Consider the following 701-nt stretch of genomic DNA (forward strand, 5'->3'; position numbering starts at 1 on the left):
GTGTGTGTGTGTGTGTGTGTGTGTGTGTGTGTGTGTGTGTGTGTGTGTGTGTGTGTGTGTGTTTCCTCCCTCTCTCTCTTCCTCCCTCTCTCTCCCTTCCTCTCTCTCTCTCTCTCTCTCTCTCTCTCTCTCTCTCTCTCTCTCTCTCTCTCTCTCTCTCTCTCTCTCTCTCTCCTTCGCCCCTCTCTTTCCCACTCTGTCTACCTACTCTATATGCAACAATTATGTGTAGATATGATTTAGATAAAAATGGTCAGTGAGGTTTGACCACAAGAGCCAAAATACCATAAATTACTAATGGCTTTGTTGGCATAAAAAACAAGTCATGGCTAGATTCCCTATTTTCTCTCCCATATCTTTCTCCGAGTTAAAATCCACCTTAACAACTGATTTTTTTCTTCCCTAAAAAGTCTTTCGCTGTATGCATCGAGAGTGCAGCTTGACCTCTCCAAAGGCATCGTCCATAATGGTAATATATATATATTTTAGATTATTTATTGATTTCTGGCAAAGGTGTATTTTTTTTATTACTATTATTCATACGCATTTGTTTATCTCTTTATCTTTAAATCAAGGCTTTAGAAATGGCGTGTTATATTTCCATCTTCGTTCAGGCCAGACAGAGATCGACTAATGTAATCACCCATGTACGAACTGGCTTGCGCCGTCTATCGTCAATACCCCTTTCTACTTGAACACGT

The sequence above is a fragment of the Penaeus monodon genome, chromosome 11 (genome assembly GCF_015228065.2).
Source record: "Penaeus monodon isolate SGIC_2016 chromosome 11, NSTDA_Pmon_1, whole genome shotgun sequence".
Taxonomy (NCBI): Eukaryota; Metazoa; Arthropoda; class Malacostraca; order Decapoda; family Penaeidae; genus Penaeus; species Penaeus monodon.